We start from the raw sequence: 19495 nt of genomic DNA, 5'->3' as shown, positions 1-19495 counted from the left end.
AAAAAAAAAAAAATACCTCTCCTGTTAACCAGTACACAGTACACAGTAGTAGAGAGACATGAGGGGGCATGAGAGGGGAATGGGCGGGGCATGGGCCGGTCATGGGAGGGCATGAGAGGGGCATGAGAGGGATAGAGTGCCAACAAAATTACCAATGGTTTTACTCCAGTTCAGCTTAAACTCATCTTGTCCTAATCCACAAAAATACCACAAATTGAAGCCCCATATTTCTGAGGTATATTTAAATCACATTACATTCTTGCATCAAATTCTTTGATTGTGAAATTTACATTTGCTATGAATGGAAAGACCGTTGTTGCTAGGTCAGTTAGTGCTTTCTTAGAAACTGTTAACGTCTGCGACATAACAAGTCAAAAAAAAAGCATTTTTTTTTTTACCATTCATTTTAACTTGCCAAGGAAATAAAATATGAAATCTTCACTTTTGAAAGTTCCCCAGGTACAGGTGACTAGCAGCCTATTCAGTGACATCTGTCGCTGACAGTAGACAAGAAGTCCGTCTTTCAAACACAGAGCTGGGGAGAAAGCAAAGCAGGTTTCAAATGGCTATGAATATTTTAAGACTCCCTCTCCTTTTTCTTTATTTCTCCTGCTTTGCCAAAAAGGTCTTTCATTTATGACTTTTCTGGTATGATACTCTGGAGTGAAGAGACCAGAGCTGGTTTATCTCCGAATCCGGCCTCTGAGAGCGTGTGACAATACAGGTGCATAGCAGAAGTGTCAAGCAATTTGATTTTACCCCAGTCCTCTCTTCTCAGGCAAACCCTAATAAGATTCCATGAGAGAGACCACCACCAGAGAAATAACAGTTAAGAATGAGAGTGAGGCAAGCTCGTTGGCACACTGTAGTATCTTCCTAATGAAATCTTGCTTGACTCACAGCTGCAATGTGCCCAGTTTTTTACCACAGAACACAAGCTGGTGTGTAGGCCACCAAGGTTTCCATCCAAAAGAATGTGTACATATTTTCAGTCTGCTTATCTGCTAGAACAAAGTAGATTTTTCTTCAAAGTAGATTTTTCTTCTTTTATGATTCCATATGTCGTCCCAATCTTAGTGTGTTTTAAATAAGTAAGACAAAAAAAAGCTTTGTGTGTAATGTTGGGTCATGGTGAATAATCTTCCCTGCATTATATTCCCACTGAAATGCTTTGCCATGAAGAATTCATCGGTACTCAAGAATCCTGGAATCTATCTCATCAAAACAGGAGGAAACGCACTCTGTCTTCCAGGAGTTAGTATGTGGGCTGCATTTCCATTCCAGGTGACCAGGAAGGAGAGCTTTATTTACAAAGTTAAAATTGGAGCCGTGATTAAATAATTACTGCCAGAAAACTAAAAATAAACTTTACTCATAATTACTACCAAAATAATACAGGAAAATGCTGGGACTTTCTTTTCAAGAACTTCCTGGCTATGCAAATGCCAAAGTGTCATTTGGCAACAGTTGGACAAACAAGAAAGTTTTGTGTCACCCAACACAAAGCAACAGGCTACTTCCAGATATGTTTCAGAGCAAAGGGAGGGGCCTCAGCTCCATTGTGAACAAGAGTCCTGCCCCCACCTTCCACTTTCATTTTTATTTATTTGTTTATCTGTTTGTTTGTTTGTTTATGCTTTTTATAAAAACTCACTTGTCAATTCTCTGGGAGACTGAACTGAAAGCCTTCTCAAGGACTGGATCCGCATCTGGCCAGAAGGCAAAACAACTGTGCCGGCAAATCAGCGCCTTCTCAGAAATGAGTTTGGCCAATGAAGCAAGCAGTCTAGAAGTTTTTTGATGTTCAACAACATCTGTCACCAACCGGGACTTTTCCAAGCACTCCAAAGTGTCTATTGGCTAAATCACTCCCATGTCACCAATCAGTCTAGGCTAACTTTACCAAAGTGAGACTCTTCTGTAGACACAAACACCGAGTACATATCTCCCAGCAGAATGGCCTGCCTGCCTTGGAATCACCTTGAAGCCAATTTCAGATTGTATTCCAGGGCAAGCAACATAAGGTAACTTCAGTGATGGTTAAAAAAAGAGAGAGAGAGCGATAACAATAAAATCTGTTTCATGAGGTGGCTCAGAGAACTGAAATAGATGAAGACACAGAAGGCACTTGCCTTCAGCACTGCCTCCATCAATCTAGCCATAGCTCCCTGCCTTCTCCTCATTGTTAATATCATCACTACTTTGAGCCTACAAAGTCAGATTTCTGAAATCAGACTGTGCACTGCCACAGATAGCATGAAAAATGTGTTTATACATTGAAAGGGGATAATATTATAAAGCACATTTATTGAGGCAATTCATAGATACAACATACATAGAGCATGGGCTTTAAACATAGAATCTATCACCTAGATTCTCATGTCCCCTGCCCTATATTCTGCACAATGATTATTTCATATTTGCTGTCTGTCTGTCTGTCTGTTTGTTTGTTTGTTTGTTTGTTTGTTTGTTTGTTTTTTGTTTGTTTGAGATAGGGTATTTCTGTGTAGCCCTGACTGTTCTGAAATTCACTGTGTAGACCAGACTGGCCTCAAACTCATAGAGATCTGTCTGACTCTGCCTCTCAAGTGCTAAGATTAAAGTGTGTGTCACCTCACCTGGCTCACATCTGCTGTTAGAACATTTTTTCAATCTCCTCATAAGTCCAAATTGTTCTTCTCTACACAGGACTTCTCAACTCCTCTCATGACAGAATTTTCAGCATAAATGTTGACAAAATAATTTGAGAAATCCACCTCCACTCCAAAGAACAAAACCCACAGCCAAGAGGGATGCTACAGGACACATGTCCTTATAAAAATAAAGATACAGAGACAGCAATAAGGGAAGCCCAGAAAGCTTTAGGCTAAATAACTTTTAGAAGGAAAAAGAAAAAAATATATAAGGGGAGGGGGACTCTCTAAAATGAAGTCTTGTTCATAAAAGCAAAATTTCTGCAGGGTAAGTCAGCTGATAGGTTTTTAATGGAGTGCGAACCTAATTCAGTTACAAACTGAATCACACCCAAATCAAATCAAGATCCCTCTAGCTGACTGAAAGAGTTTGAGAAGAGGCCATCATTCATAAAGGCCTTCCTTCCTCTCACACGCTTTAGTCCATTCAAGAGAATAAACACATTTTTAAAGCCCAACACTTGGGGTTGGTATTTGTCTTTGCCTCGAGAAATTCTCCTCTCTTCCCAAGGTCCGAGAATAATCAAAACAGCCAGCTTTGAAGGAGGAGGATTGTCAGTAACTGCCAAGTCAACTCCCCTTTGTTTTGAGCTGAGCAAAGATAAGCCAGTGGTTGATGTGTTTGTAGGGCTAACTTGGCAGAAGGACTTAGAGTAGTGGGTAGAATTCATCTGATCGTGGCCAAGAAGAAGGAAAGACTTGTCATTCACAGAGGCTTGTTGTGTGTCGGGCAGGAGTGACTTACAAAGGCTGTAATTTAATCCTTATAACAATCCAAGGTTGACAGCATTGCTGTCCTTATCTTAGGATTAATAAAAGGACTTATATCTAAAAAGTCTTAGACTTTTACAGACTCTAAGTCACTAGAGATCAGCCATCAGTCTAAATCCTATTTTGTATTTTGCCCTCTACCATTAACCAACAAACAGGCAAAGGTATTTTGCATGTGTATGTGCATATATACACACACACAAACACACACGTACATGGACACACACATGCATGGACATACATACACACACACTACATTTAAACAAATGTCAAAAATTATTAACGCAGATGTTAGCAGCTCACAGTTGATTTTGATATAGAAACAATATTATAAATGGTAGTCTTGCAGACCAGTTTGCAAACAGATCATGAAAATGGAATTTCACCATAGTGTTTGATTACTGTTGCATAGTTACTGGTTATTTCATTTTGCTTTATTTTCCTAGGTTTAGGTCCTGGAAGGGGAAAGAACAGGAAAAATCATAATTTGTGACTCCAGATCCTTGGCAAGAGCTCTGGCTACAAGGTACAAAATTTACTCAACTTAGTTGAAGAAAAAGGGGAGGATTACAGACAAACAAACAAAGAAGAAAGCTGGCGAGAGCTGTATTTTTCTCCTCTACCTCAGGGTTTGCAGATCGACTGTTTTCTGTCCTCTGAGTTACTTCTTTCTTCTCTTTTCTCTGAGGACACTTTTCTCTGCCTTTTTGGACTCAAGGTGGAAAGTTCCTTGCTTTGTATCCTTCCCTAGCTTAAATAATATTCCAAAAGATAGCTCCGTATGTTTTTGGGGCTATGCTTGTTTCAAGGTCCATTGCCTTTTTAGTTATCATTGGAGAAACTTCATCCTGCAGCAGACGAGGGCAGATGTAAAGACCCTCAGGCAGACATTACACAGAGAGAAAGCCCCGGGAACACACAGCTAAATGGAAGGTCTCCATCAAGTCCATCCCCTCAGAGTTCAGGGAGCCCCCACAGAAGAGGAGGCAGAAAGAACATCAGAGCCAGAGGAGACAGAACACATGAGGATAAAGAGACTCTCAGACTCAACTGACCCAAGCTCATATGCACTCATAGAGACTGAAGCAGAAACACAAGGCCGATGTGAGTCTGCACCAGGCCCTCTGAATGTGTGTCATAGCTTTCAGCGTAGTGTTTTCATGGGACTTCTGAGTGTGTGAATGAGTGTGCCTCTCGTTCTCGTGCCTGCTCTTGGGGCTCTTTACTGTTGGTTTGCCATGTCCCGGCTTGATATGATGATTTTGTTTTATCTTACTACATTTTATTTGTCATGTTTGGTTATTATCTCTTAGAAGCCTGTTCTATTCCAGGGAGAGACAGAAAGGGAGAGGATCCGAAGGAAGTAGAGGTTAGGAGTGATTGGGAAGAGGAGAGAGAGAGAAAACTGTAATCAGGATATATTGTATGGCGGGGGGGGGGGGGGAACTAATTTCTTTTCTTATCTTTTTTTTTTTTTTTTTTTTTTGGTTTTTCGAGACAGGGTTTCTCTGTGTAGCCCTGGCTGTCCTGGAACTCACTTTGTAGACCAGGCTGGCCTCGAACTCAGAAATCCGCCTGCCTCTGCCTCCCAAGTGCTAGGATTAAAGGCAAGCACCACCATGCCCAGCTGAAAACTAATTTCAATAAAAGGAAAAAAACAAAAACTAAACAAAGTAACACGGGATGGGGCTGCGTCTGTGCCCTTCGCTACCAGAGTATCTGTTCATTCATCTTTCAATTATTTCTCAATGATCACTTCTGCCAACTACAGAGAAAAGAACAAGACATGGCAGGCCCTCAATGAAGCCTAAGCCCACCTGGGGAGGGAAAATTGATTATCATGAAAACCAGGAGCTGCTATGGGCACAAGGGTGGGCTGACAGCACTTTAAAATCTCAGAGAAGAGCAAAGACGATGTGATACTGTTGGTAAGTTGTTCTGCACAGCTGAGAAAGCTGAGTCCTTACTGAGGCAGCTTTATTAAGCTGTATAGAGCATCAGTTTTGCAGAGTCATGAAAAGAAATTCAGGGTTCAGAGGGGATGGATTCATTGACCCAAGACTTCCGTTAAGCTATACTCTGTATTTTCTTATTAGAAGTAAGAATCAGGGGCTGGAAAGGAAGGTGGTTCAGCGGTTGGGAGCAGCCTGTTCTTACAGAGGACTCAACTTTAATTCCCAGCGCCCACTATAGCTCCAGGGGAGTCTGTAAATTCTTCTGTGCTCTGTGGCAAGCTGTGCGCTTGCACACACACACACACACAACTCCTAATTCAAAATTAAGCAAAAAAAAAAAAAAATCTTTAAAAAAAATGAAGTGGGAAGGGATATGGCAAAAAAGATACGGGAGTCAGGTATCTGTCATTCACCAAGCATAACTATATCTGCAGCAAGAATGGTTCACTGATGTCCTGGATCAGCTGGCAGAGGTTTGCAGGGACTGGCCTGTCTTTTCATCAACATCCATCATGAACATCGTCACCACACAATGAAGCAGCAGAGAGTTGTATTTTCCACTTCCAACTTGGCCCCTCCCCGTTGTCAGGCCGTGGCCTGGCTCTAAGTCTGAACAGCTCATAAAGAGGGTTAAGGTGAGACTGGTCCAGAGTTACTAGCAATGAGGCATAAAAGCAATCTCAAGATTCTCACAGTCAAGAAAACACGCTGGAACTCTATGCAAACACGATAAGGATGATCGATGGGTTCTGCTTTTCCTTTGGACATGCTAAGCCCTCATTTCCCCTCGATTTCCACATTGCCATTGTGACTCCCACAGGACCAAGGTTTTGCTCCCCGTTTTCCAATTCTGCTTTCAACACATTGTTAGAGTATCGTCTTTCCAGTTTCATTACATCATTCTCTTTTCAGAATCCTGTTTCCATCTACATCAAATGCATGGGCTACTGTTCAAAGCTTTCTGTTATCCATTCCTGCCAAACTGGTCACACTCCCACCTGTGGTGTGCTCATCCCATCTCTCTGCCATACTCCTCTGCTTGAACAAGTGCCGTGACGGCACTAGCTTGAGTCACTCAGTCCCTCAAGATCAGTGAAGTTCCAGTCTCTTCATTGAAACCACTGTGACCATTTTGACTTCTCAGCTAATAGACATTATGATTAATGCCTACAATCCTGGGTGGTGGTATTTGTCCCCTATGGATTGCTGTCTATATGCAGGTGAGGGCAGATACAACATAAGGCTAGAGCCTGTGATTGGGCAGTGGATAAAGAAGGAGGGCTGAGAGTTTTAGAGACATAGGGAGAGCTAGGGAGACACAAGGGAAGGAAGGAAAATGGAGGAAGAGAAAGATGATCCAGATACCGCGTGGTTTTAAATAGCCACAGGTAGCTATGAATATCATATAAGGAATGGATAATTACAGGACAATTTGTTTTATCTACGTGGGCAGCTTATATCAATACCAATTGGCTCCGAGTTCATTGTGTGGACATTTTGTGGGTTGAGAATTTACTGATATAAATCTGACTGATAAATTACAAGCCTCTAGAGTTTTGATTTTCGGGTTATGGGGATTTGCGACAGCTAACCACTGGAGGCAGATGGCTGGGAATGTGAGCAGGATCTGCCGCAGGAGACCCTGGTGGCGGGGGAACCATGTTACTAGAACATAGCCGGCGGCGCTAGCATGGGTGCCTGCTTTTTAATATTTCATGCAACAGTCCCCAAAGGCCCATGTGCTGATTAATTGGTCCCCAAGCAAGACGCCACCATTGAGTAAGGGTAGAACGTTGGTACATAAAACCAACTTCAGGTTCCTGAGGACATCCTTTAAAGAAGATTGTGCACACCCAGGCTCTCTTCCACCTCTGGACCATGAAGTCAGCAGGTCTACTCTACCATGAACTCTCATTGTGATAAACAGGCTCCTAGGACAGGCACAGTATAGACTAAAACCTCCAAACTGTGACCCCAAATAACTCTTGTCTTTTTATAAATTGGCCATTTTAGGCGTTTGTTACAGAAAGCTGAATAGTACAACAGATTGAGTGATATTGTAAATAATAGTATTGATGTGTTTTAATTGTGTTTCCCTGACTAGCACCTGGCACCAAACCTGTCAAGCAGGTTTGATACTTCTTTAATAAATGAAAGAATGAATCATGTACTGGCCATAACATCTATTGTCTTTATCTCCCATATAACAACTTACTCAAGCCAGTGTCAATATTCTATCCAAACGTGTGTATTAAATAGTTTCCAAGTATTACACAAGGGTGACTTGTCATGATGAGATGATACTGTAGGCAAACTCCTCCCCCCACAAAGAGGACAACACATGAGAAGGACAATTTCCAAAGTATAAACGGTACCTGAAATTTCGGATTCAGTAACAATTAAAACAGTTGTTCTGTGAAGACCAAGTGCTTATTATATAACACATGCATTGCTGGGCAGAGAGATGGCAGACCGAGCAAGAAATGTTCTTGCATTAGTGACGATCTTCCTACATCAACTCTTCCATCCTGGCTTGGACAAGACAGGTGTACAGGCCAGTCATAGGAGAAACAGGCTCAGATATATGGACAACCAGGTGTCCGTGTAGGTCTGTTCCTCAAAATATAAGCACATGCCGTCGGAGTTGGAGTAGGAAGGAGGGGGTTTATTTGCTCAGTTGTGGATTGTGACTCCAAGTATCTGCCTAGACAGTTTCGAGTCATCGATCCCAGGTGTTGTGTGTGGGTTCCATTGGTGATTCATCTGTTCTCCGGCTGCTTTACTAGGTGCTCTCTGTTAGCTTCCTCACTAGTTCAAGCATGCAAGACACTAGGCCAACCCTTCACATAAAAATAAGATTGATGAAAAGGATGAAAACTGAAAGAGAAGTAATCCAGGCCCCAGTGGATGGGACAAATAGTAACCCTGTGAGAGCCCACAGAAAACTGCAGGCGCCCCTCGTATTGCAGAAATGCGTCCCAATTAGAACTAAGAATGTTAAACTCTCTCTCTCTCTCATTCTCTCTCTCCCTCTGTTTCTCTCTCTCTCTCTCTCTCTCCCTCTCTCTCTCTCTCTCTCTCTCACACACACACACACACACACACACATACACACACACACAAGGCTGACACTTTGTATTTTATTCTTTCTGGCACTGACATAGTAACTAAACATTTTAACAGAACTTTCTGTACATCAGGATGTATGCTGAGTGGCCTGAAAGATTAGCTCACTTCATCTTAATGCCAGCACTATGTAGTAGGTACTGCTATCAGCTTCATTCTGCAGATCAGGAAACTAAGGCACTGAGAAGGGAAGAAACATGTCCAGGAAAACAGAACTTACCAGTGTTCAAGATAGATAGATACATAGATACATAGTATAGATAGATAGATGATAGATAGATAGATAGATAGATAGATAGATAGATAGATAGATAATAGATGACAGATAGATGATAGATAGATAATGATGATGGTGATAGATACATAGATAGATATAGATAGATGGAAAATAGATGATAGATAAATGATTGATAGATAGATAGATAGATAGATAGATAGATAGATAGATAGACAGATGAGAGACAAAGAATGTATCTACCTCTACCAGAAAGTTAGCAAACCAAAGGAACATTTGTATCCAGGAGCCTTTATAATCAAGGAATTCTGAACTTGATACAGTATATCGAATTAGGGGTGAGAATTCAATTTAATTTAGCAAATATTTATTTAGCCACGGAGGATTAAAGGATGAATAAGATCTAGTCACTTTCCTTAAGGAAGCCAATACACATGGTGGGAAATGGAGACAAGTAAACAGCTCATTACAGTGCACTGTGGTGAGTGCCTGAGTACTACTTCCATTGTGTCAACAAAGCTTGTGGGCTGCAAAAAACAAGGGATTAATTCTGCCTGCCAGGTTTAAAGAGGCTTCCCAGAGGTTCAGACCGAGCCAAGCCTTGACAGCAGACAGGCTCTGCTCTGGAGAGGTGGGTTATGAATGGGTAGGAAGAGATTTTTTTGCAGGGGATGGTCAGACACAAGAGAAGCAAGTGTTGACAATCGATTTGCACAACAATAGTACCTGGATTCTGCACTCATGGGTGCTTGGCACGAAATAGGCAATGCAGGCCAAAAATTTCCTTCTCAGCTTCTTGTCCCCTACCCAGTAGCATATATTCTGACAAGTTGGGTTGTACTCATCCAGGAGGCCACCTTTAGCCAAGCGTAGTAGGTGGAAAGCTCTCAAAAGTCTCACAGTGTATAGAAGGATTCCTCTAGTTCTTCCCCAACTCCAAACTGATGTAGTGTGCTTCTCCACTCTGACTTAAGCCAAGCTAAACCCAAGCAGAGCATCCAAGTGAAAGGAGCACTTGGAAATCACAGCCATGGGCCTTAAGGAGGATAGGTGTGACAGTGTGAGAGAGGTGGGCCAGGCTTCCAGACAGAAGCCTGTGTTCTACCTGAGGCACAGATTTTGAGGTCTTCAACCCTTGAGTGGAGAAGAAACACGGGAAGGAGTCAAAGAGACAACTCTGTGGGCCTCCTTGGTATTCCTACCTATGGCATCCCTGGGAGTGTTCACAAGATGTGCATTTCGGTTTTCTCTTATTTAGGTTAGGACTGGATCCCACTGTGTGTTCCTGTTTGATCCAGAACTTCCTAGTAGACAAGGCTGGCCTTAGATTCACAGAGAACCATCTGTCTCTGCCTATGGCTTTTGTTTACTTTGTTTTGAGAAACAGATAGAAACATAGTTCTCACTCCTCATTAAGGACATGTTCCTTTGCAACCATCAGAGAGCGTCACAGAAAACCATAAGCCATCAAAATGCAGAGCTGTGGAGCCCAGCCCCAACAGACATATTGACAACACAATTCCTGCACCTGAGGCTCTGGGATCATTGCAGAAGAGGGGGAGGAGAGATTATAAGAGCCAGAGGAACAGGAAGTTTGCTGTGAGACTGCGTCTCATAAAAAAAAAAAAAAATGTGTCACCAACGGTGGTACCTAATGGCTGACTAAACTTGACCTGAACAAGCCCAGGGTAACATGAAGCAGCAAAGCTCAGGAGGCCCTCAACTCTGAAAAAGAACTAAGGGCAACTTGGGGGATGCTAAGAACAAGAGATATAGTCTTCTCCAAACACACAAATCAGCTATCCAATACCAAATGGTCAGCCCTGAAAACATACGTCCATGTAAGATAACAGTAAATAGACTATTAAACTGATTGTATTTGTGTGTGTGTGTGTGTGTGTGTGTGTTAAAGAAAAAGAAACATGAATTTGAAAGAGATCAGGGAGACAGGATGTGGTACATGGGAAGGTCAGGAGGGAGGAAAGGAAAGGGGGAAATGCTAAAATTATATCATAATCTCAATAATAATTAATAATAATATAAACTAAAATCCTGGAACGTTCTTATAAGAGCTGCTTCTAAGGGAACCAGGTCCTAGCTGATGTGACCAAAAAGGGATAGAGAATAGGTTTATAACCAAGCTTTGTAGCCTCCTAACATTACACAGGAACCTCTGTCATATGACGGGGATATTTACCTCCTATAGCGACTGGGACAATTCAGTGAACATGTGTGCCAAGCGCCATGCATCAGGCTTGGGTACATGAAAGTCAGTCTCTCCTCATAAGGGCCTTGGATAGATAGTCCTTGCCTTCAGAATGGGGCCTCCCTCCCCCATTCGTGTCACTTGCTGTATGGTCGGTGGAGGAAGCAGATTGAATGCAGGGATTTAGGGGCTTGCAATAGTGCTATAAAGAGTGAGGTAAGTCTCTCAAACTAGCTCCCTGGACAGAGACCAGACCAAGAAATGGCCATGCCCCCAGGCAACTATGGGAGACTTGCACACCATATAAGAAAGACACACTCATGCTGGGGCATGAAGACAAGTAGAAATCCAAAAGCTTGGTTTTTTAATCTTCTGTAAGACATTCTGGAGAATGGGGTTTCTTGGTCAATAACTGTGTGCCAAGCCCAACAAAAGAAAACAAAAATCTGTAAACAAGATTTTAATCTAAGACCAGATTGGAGAAGGCCACGAGATGTATCAGTTGCTAAATATGGTTTCTAGTCTTTCAGAGGGTTCAAATTCTATTCCCAGCACCAACATGACAGTTTACAATGGCTTGTGCCTCCAATGTCCTCTTCCTGTCTCCTTAGGCTCCTGCACACATTCAATACACATAACATCATCATGAAGACATGCACACATAGGTACAAAATTTAAATTTTAAGATCAGATTAGAGGACGCATTTGAAGACAGGAAGCAGTGTCAACAAAGACTAGAAGAAAGAAAGCAGTGTCTTCAAGTACCTGCTAAACCTTAAGCAAGCTCTGGGGAGGAGGCTGGGGACCAGCTTTGAGACATTCCATTTCAGTTCAAGTCAGATCATCCAGACCACATGCCTCTTAGAACAGTTCAAGCTTGTGACCCTTCCTTGGATCCAGGACCCTACAAACCCTGTGTAAAATTCCACTAACTTGTCTCTATTTCCTAAAGCATCATTAAATGGGTCTGGAAAGGATCAGTGGTACCTTCCTCCAAGGCCAACTCTACCTGGAACTGATCTTCCCCAAAGCCAAGTTGCAATATCTACTTGGGGTAAGTCAACCTATGAAAGAGTTGCTAATAGTTATGTGTCCTTAGAATTGAGTTTTTCACGGAAGGAAAAAGGATGAGAGTGGATGAACAACAACAACAACAAAATGATGTGAGGATTATGTAAGAAAAATGGCATCCTACTGCATCGACTCCATGAGCCCCTGATGGCAGGAGCCCTTGTTTTGTTATTCATGCCCATGGTGCAGGGGAGAGCTCTAGTTGTTTACTGGTGAAAATGGAGTGGTAGAAGCAAGCAATAGAAGACAGTGCTGTTTTCATTTTACACTAATGTCCCTAGACAGCCATACACATTTCTCAAGGCTCTTATTGTCCTGGTTTCCTGTTTAAAAGAAAAAAAAAAAAAATCAAGCTATTGATGGCAGACCCACGCAGTCCCATTAGAATACTGAAGGCAGTGTATTATAGTACTAGGCAGGAGAGGGGAGCCAGACAATAAGTATAATAACAACATATAAATTCTCAAAGAAATAGCAAGCTATACGCCATAGCCACTGCAGAGCAAGAGCCAAGGCTTGAAAATGAGGACATGGTCACAGCAGTACCCCGAAAGCCCAATAAGTAGAGGCTGAGGACAAATAGGCAACAAAGACATTGAAGAAATCTCTGTAAATCAAAACATGGCTACAAAAAACAAGCTCAGTTTAGCCATCGAAAGGATAGTTTTAAACAAAGCTGTTTGAACACAATATGGTAGGCCTATTGAACAGATATCTAACCATTGGAATCTTTGATGTTTTCTCAAGCATGCTTCTGTGAGTATTATCAACCATAATATCTTATGATAAATGGCTCGCTTTGCCTGGACAGAAGTGGGTAAGGAGAGAATTCCTTCAAGAACAGAAGATTGAATTCCAGGGTCAGTCCCTAGGGGCTTATGGCTAGATTGTACATGTCACTGAGATTGAATGTGTCACTGAATCTATGGTTTAACAGGCAGGAGAAAGCTCATCAGACAGATAAAACACAGGAGGACAAAAATGAGTGATTCCTAAGTCGGGCCTTGTACAGGCAAGAGCAGCAGAAGTCCTCCGGAATATTCCAGATCGTTATACAGCGCTTCTAAAGATGTCAATCTACAACCACAGATCCATGTTCAACCTTGTACAAGGTTAGACAAGCCATCCCTTGCAATGAGAGATTGATTTTTTTTGTTTGTTTTTGTTTTTGTTTTTCGAGACAGGGTTTCTCTGTATAGCCCTGGCTGTCCTGGACCTCACTTTGTAGACCAGGCTGGCCTCGAACTCAGAAATCCGCCTGCTTCTGCCTCCCGAGTGCTGGGATTAAAGGTGTGTGCCACCACGCCCAGCTGAGAGATTGATTTGAAAGCCCTTATAAACACATTTATTCAAAGCAGAAGAAAAAATTTCTTTTCCACATATTCTCCCACCTGGAACAAATGTCAACAAAGCCTTTTGGAGGGAAAGGATTTGTTTCTGTTATCTGCTGTATACAAACGTCTCAAAATTCATCAGCCAAAATATGCTCAACAGAGAAGATCGATTTGTTATATATACCTGATGAAAGTCAAAGAAATGCAAACGACAAGGAAATTCACAGCAAATAAGTACCTTTGCCTTAAGTCTCATGCATAAGATCACATTACTGAAGAAATATAAAAGAAGACAGGCTGCATTGCTAGATAGGAAGTCGTTTCTGTGAAAAGTGACAATTCTTTCCAAATTAAGATACTAACCTTCTTGGCGCCTTTAGCCGTGTTGTCATGACCTAGGCCCAAGCCCAAAAAATGATTTTTTTTAACCTCAAACACTGGATTATCTGCATGAGTTTTTTTTTTAGGTGACCTTGCAGTTTACCTATTTGGACGAATTTCTATGTCTCTTCAGATTGTCCTCCCTACATCTTGTTGTTGTTTTATTACTGTTATCATTACCCCTTTAAAGAAAAGGTAGGTAACGTATATTTGCAAATACTATCTGGTCAAAATGACCTTCTTCACCCATTTGGACAAGCTCAGCTTCCCGTTCACTGGAGGAGACTGTCCAAAGTAGAATGGAGAGAAATTTCTCCAAACAGGTTAGGTTAGGGGGTGGGGAAAGTCAGGCTGGTCCTGATTTCTAAGTGGCCATGGGACTTCTTAAAGATGATATTTCTCCAGTTACTAACATAGCAGAGTCAGAGAAAGTGCTACTGGCTCTGCTATAATGTTTGTGTCATGTTTTTAGTCGTGGATAACTTTGCAAAGGAAATATAAGTTAGTGGCCTAGGAGGACCCACCTCTGCACTGACCCTTGGGAGCAGAGCTGCTATTAATAAAAGCTTAAGAAATGAGATCTTTTAAGTCTTAGACGTCTGTCTTCAGTCTTTGCAGAATTTCATTCTCCTTGGAACACTTGAGAACTATTTAGCAGAACACATGTTTTAACAAAATTCAGTCCATGTACCCATTTTAAACCTTGGAGAGCCTTACACATCCACACGTTGACACTGATATTTGGTGGCTATTACTGAACCATTACAATTCTCACCTTCAAAATTAGTAAGTGGCACTCCATGAACGTAATTACATTGTTCAGCTCTCCATAACCCGTGAGTCCTCCGCGTGCAATAACATGTGATCCAGGCTTCTTGAATCCAGCTGCTTCAAATAATTGCTTGCTGTCCTGCTGAGAAAGAAAAAAATAACTTTTATTAAATGATGCATTAAAACAAAATAGTGAAACTGTTTTCATCGCTACAAAATCAGAGGTGGTTTCTACCCAGAATTCCATTCTGTGGCCCTCTCCCCACTTTTGTAGCATCACCAAGGAGACTGGTGGAAGTAGGAATTAGAATATTGTGACTAGAACCCCCACAGTTTCATAGGAGCACTACCAGGATTTTGCCACTAATTGAAGAAATAGATAACACACATCTCCTCTAGCAGCTCTAGTTTCCTTAATAGTCTTTCCCCCAGCAACTTTGGGAAATGTTTCCCTTTGAAATACAGCATCACATAATGGGCCCATCTGGAATGGTGTCTTTGCACAGACACTAAGAAATGAGAAGCGTTTTTGTCTTTGTCCAGGGTAAATAATTGCAATTAGTTGCTGCCAAATATATGTGTGTGCATATAAATAATATATATATTGGAATGATCAAAGTCTTTTATTCAAAGGCATTCAAAATCACCAGAGCTTTGTTTTGATATCCAAGAAAAAAAGATGTAGCAAATATCCTTATTCAAACTATAAGCATTTTATTTCTTATTCAGGTCCATATTTCCTTAATTTCTTATAATTTGGGGTTTTATTTGGGAAACAGGATTTTATATATCACAGGTTGGCCTTATAGTCAATGTAGCTCAGCCTGATTTGAACTTCCGATCTTCTTGCCTCTCCCTCCCAAGTGCAAAGATTCTCGGGACACAGTGCCACACACAGTTTACGTGTTGCTGGGGATCACACTCAGGGCTCTGAGCATGCTACTTGAGCTACCTCTTCAGTCCAATTGTGGCCTTTTTTTTTTAAGGCATTATTTTGGAACAAGAAAATTACTTCAAACTATGATGACTTCTTGATTGAAGAATGAGAGTTTTCGTTTGAGTTAAAAGACATGAAAATCTTCAGTGGCAAATAATAAATAAATAAATAAATAAATAAATAAATAAATAAATAAATAAATAAATAAATGGCTGCCGACTGCCTTTATTCCAGAGTTGGGGTGAATGGACACTGAGGAAGCTGAAGTCCTCAAGACCAAAGGACAGGATGAGTCCACCTAGTGTCACCAACTCTTCTTTCAGCAACCTAGGTCTACACTCAAGGAAGCAAGAACACTTAAAACATTCAGGAGCTCCTGGCACAGGAAAGCCACCCTGGTAGCCTAGGATGAAGACTGAAAGTCAGCACCAGAGAGAGTGACAGTTTGACAGCCAACGCAGGAGCTTCCGAACGTTTTTTAGGAAAAGGCCGTGTATATTTTAAAAACGGGCAAAGGATAAATATTAGGTGCACTAACTGAAATCTTCCACCCACCTTCAGGGTATGTTTCTGATCTGTGCCATCGGGAGTCTGGACAGTCCTGTGTCAAGCCAAAGTGTTTGGTTTTCTCCTTCCCTCTCTTTCCTTTGGTTATTTGTTGTTGTTTTGTTTTGTTTTGTGTTTTGTTTTTTGTTTTTTGTTTTTCGACACAGGGTTTCTCTGTGTAGCCCTGGCTGTCCTGGAACTCACTCTGTAGACCAGGCTGGCCTCGAACTCAGAAATCCACCTGCCTCTGCCTCCCAAGTGCTGGGATTAAAGGCGTGCACCACCACTGCCCGGCCCTTTCCTTTCTTTTGTGACATGATTCCAAACATGAAGTGGAAATCCTATCGCACTGTCGTTTCATGGAAATAGTGTCTTCCAAGACAAACAACAATGAATTCTAACTGCAAGGAGCATTAAAAGCAGACTGTCTGGATCTGCAGACCTCACAGGACTATATCTAGCCTTTGAAGATAATGACATTTTGGACACAAAAATCACTACTTTGCAAAAGAAATATGTGATATTTAATCTGCCTCTGTAAACATATGTTTTGAGCATCAGATGCCGCTTATTTCATTAAGTCACTCTGAGCCGGGGCTTGAAGCCATCATGCTGTTACACCGCAGTGCCTTTTTCTAAACCACAATGTTTCTACAAGTGTTTACTTTTGCTCTTTATCGTCCACTCTACTCTGTTCCCCCTCTGTGTGCCAACTCTCCGTGACAATAAGAATTATCTGCCGGTATCATTTTGTCTTCCAGGACTACAGGTGCTCATCCAAAGATCTTACAATTAACGTTGGAAGATGAGATCAAAGACCCAGCCCTTATATTTATGATGGAATGAAACTCTATCAGAAAGAAAAGGTAATAGCTACTTTGGCAAGCTGAACGGCTTCCACGCATAGTTGTAGTAATTCCGGCATCTGTGCGCAGTTGGGATCCTCCCAAGGTGTTGTCTGGCAGCCAGAATCTGAAACTTAAAATAAAACCTCCCTGTCAACAAAGGTAGGTCTCCAGGGATCCCGTAAAGCACAGATATCCACTCAGGGTGACATGCAGTTTCATGGGAGCGAGGTGACTCCAAGGGAAAAAGGAAAGTCACATTTCAGAGTTTCTCTTTCAAAAAAGGTAAAGCTGCATTCTCTCAGGAAAAATTTCATAGGTGGGTTGTTGCTATTGTTTTTCTTTTAAATACACACACACACTGACACACACACACATAGATACACTGACACACACACAAGCATGCACACAGACACAGAGACACACAAAGACACACACACACACACTCTAAATTTTCATAACAATGACCAAAAAAAAGATCAAGTTTCTATGTCACCCCTGTCACCATATAAACAATTGACAAAAGGGTACTGTGTGCAAACTTCTCTTAGGCCGGATTAAAGGCTCTCTACGCTTTTCCTAAAATTTCCATGTTATGACACACTCTCTGGCAAACCCTGAACCCTGTCATTACTGTCCTTAGTTCAACAACACTCAGAAGCTGTGGTCCCTAGGGATGCTGTCATCTTCTACAAAGGCCACATCACGCCTCTAATTCTTGCTCCTCGCGGTTCATTTTATATGCTCTGCGTGCGCATGTTTGACTTTCAGAACATGACTCATGCCTTTTAAGTTACTCGTCAAGCCTACAAATGGACAAGGAGTGATGAGTTAGCCGATTGGAAATGAAAGAAAGTGTCCTTCACTCCCTGGACACTAGGATCTTTTTTAGAGAGTGCACTAAGTGACTTCCTGGCGCACAGAGACCAATGTGATGTGACATTTGAGAAGCGAAAAGGATAGGGGGTGTTCCCTGTGCATTATTTTTAGACAGCTCATCACTTTCATTTCTGAAAGCAATACCTCCCCTCCCCTCCCCCACCCTTTCTTCAGTAGAATAGCAGTGCAGCATAGGATGTCATCATAGGATGCCAAAGCTCAGATTCAGGTAAGTAACTTATACAGAGATAACATAATGTCTTCCGTACAGCTATGTTATCAGTGTATCAGTGGAAACTGGGAAGGGCTTAAGGATTTAAGATATATATATATATATATATATATATATCCATCCATCCTGTGTTTGGAAGAAGATAATTCTCTCTCTCTCTCTCTCTCTCTCTCTCTCTCTCTCTCTCTCTCTCTGTGTGTGTGTGTGTGTGTGTGTGTGTGTATAAATGATATGTGTCTTAGGATTTTACTGCTGTGAACAGACACCATAACCAAGGCAACTCCTATAAGGACAACATTGAATTGGGTCTGGCTTACAGGTTCAGAGGTTCAGTCCATTATCATCAAGGTGGGAGTACGGCAGTGTCCAGGCAGACATGGTGCTGGAGAAGGTCAGAGTTCTACATCTTCATCTGAAGGCCGCTAGGAGAAGACTGACTTCCAGGAAGCTAAGGTGTTAAAGCCCAAGCTCACAGTGACACACCTACTCCAACAAGGCCACACCTCATAACAATGCCACTCCCTTGGCTAAGCATATACAAACCATCATAGTATGAGGGAGAATATTTGGAAAAATATCCAGTCTATATAGGCACTTCTGACTCTTTTCATTTTTCTGATTCCCTAACTAAAACAGAAGATAGCTTCAAGCAAACTTGACAAAATCTTGAGTGACAACCCCACGTCTTAGGGAGATTGCTGCCCTGTCATTGACAACTATGACTGTTCTGGGGTGGAGCCTCCTGACATCATGATCACAATGCTCTTTATCCTCTTATTATTTTGACTCATGTCTTTCCACTTTTCAAATGAGTTTTACATCCATTATGTCATTTCAGAATGAGGATACTCCTATGAGATGGCCGAATTACAGATAAGTCTCTCTCAATAGAACCATGACTCTTACCTCAGGGTTCCTAGCAGGAAAGATGATCTAGTAGCTTTATGGCTTTCCCAGGAATGTTCTCCAGTGTTTAAAATGGCCAGGCATTGCAGGTGACTAAAGGAATAAACCCAGAAAAAAAAAATCGGTGACCTCCTAGACGGACACACGTCAACAGCTCTGCCTAGAACAGGAGTGAGGATGAGCGATGCTCTCCTGTACGGTTCCGTTTCATCTTTTGAGTCTGTTAGGATGCGCAGGTTTTGACTCCTTGGGGACTGATACAAATCCCTCTATTCCATATGTAGGGTTATAATGCAAAAGAACAGAATGGGAAAGACAGACTCTCCTTTTGTCTTAGAGCTCTTCCTCTACAAAACAGTAGGAAGGCAAGTCTTCAGGAGCAAAGATGCACAATGTTCTCCTTCTCAATTTTTTCCCCAGCTAATTAGATTAATGTGCCAAAATGCAGGATGCTTCATAGCCAAATAAGTCATTTCATCTTCCTCAAGGACTTCTGTGACCATTGGAGGAAGTGAAAGTACACACTTAAAGTGATTATTATAAATAGTATATATAAAGTGGTATGTAGCACAGGTTTATTAAATGTCATAAACTATTTTGTATTTGA

The 19495-nt window shown here is 41.7% G+C and overlaps 1 long non-coding RNA gene across 1 annotated transcript; it reads right to left on the bottom strand.

The window, feature by feature from the left end:
* Positions 1–216: 216 nt before the first annotated feature.
* 9130209A04Rik (RIKEN cDNA 9130209A04 gene) lies at positions 217–18417 on the bottom strand. Its single transcript, NR_033453.1, has 4 exons — positions 18300–18417; positions 16904–17004; positions 14548–14685; positions 217–535 (listed from the first exon to the last, which is right to left on the bottom strand). It is a non-coding gene; the product is annotated as an RIKEN cDNA 9130209A04 gene (long non-coding RNA).
* Positions 18418–19495: the final 1078 nt, after the last annotated feature.

The sequence above is a fragment of the Mus musculus genome, chromosome 18 (genome assembly GCF_000001635.26).
Source record: "Mus musculus strain C57BL/6J chromosome 18, GRCm38.p6 C57BL/6J".
In the NCBI taxonomy this organism is placed as follows: Eukaryota; Metazoa; Chordata; class Mammalia; order Rodentia; family Muridae; genus Mus; species Mus musculus.
This window is presented reverse-complemented; position numbering and strand designations above follow the sequence as displayed.